The following is a 696-nucleotide window of genomic DNA, read 5'->3' on the forward strand; positions in this document are numbered from 1 at the left end:
TCTGGACAGGTCCCCCATCCTCCCTAAAACCCAGTTCCTCATCTTAAAGTTGTCCACATCTCATATTCTCACTATTTGTGTTCAATCAAATGAGTTAACACATACAGGGCTTTACACAGTGTCTGGGGATACTATTATTAGTCAGATGATATCCCTTAACATGAATAATAGAATGGCAATGACAGAAATAATTCTTGGCATACTTATCTGGTCTAAAACAATAGAACTTGTTCTATTTTCTGAAATCTTCCTTCTCATCTTTCTTAAATGTAATTGCTATATTTATTTCTTTTAAAATATGGAATGCTTTTTATGAATGTGAATGTCATTCCTGTGCAGGGACCATGCTAATCTTCTCTGTATCCAATTTTAGTATATGTGCTGCCAATGCCAACACTAATGGACATATTGAAATATATCTATTTTTATATCTCACAGAATTTTATGAAACAGCATTAGTATTTGGCATTTTGAACTAATCAAAAGCAGGATGCTTAAGAATTTAACTCAAATTAACATTAACATTGTCACTTTCACAGGGATGGTATAAAAAGTTATGATGTTACTAAAGACTCAGCTGGATTCCTGTCAGTGCTAATAATGCTTGAACTTCATCAGTTATTAGTGCAATTTAAAAATGCTTTCAACATTTCCTCACAAACCACACCTCCTCCTAAATAATTCCTCTTGATCATT

General features: G+C 33.0%; 1 non-coding gene across 1 annotated transcript; it reads right to left on the reverse strand.

Moving 5' to 3' along the window:
• Window positions 1-294: 294 nt before the first annotated feature.
• On the reverse strand, window positions 295-397 carry LOC116275500. The gene has a single exon (XR_004184631.1). It is a non-coding gene; the product is annotated as a U6 spliceosomal RNA (small nuclear RNA).
• Between the last annotated feature and the right edge of the window lie 299 nt (window positions 398-696).

This window comes from Papio anubis, chromosome 6 (genome assembly GCF_008728515.1).
Source record: "Papio anubis isolate 15944 chromosome 6, Panubis1.0, whole genome shotgun sequence".
Taxonomy (NCBI): domain Eukaryota; kingdom Metazoa; phylum Chordata; class Mammalia; order Primates; family Cercopithecidae; genus Papio; species Papio anubis.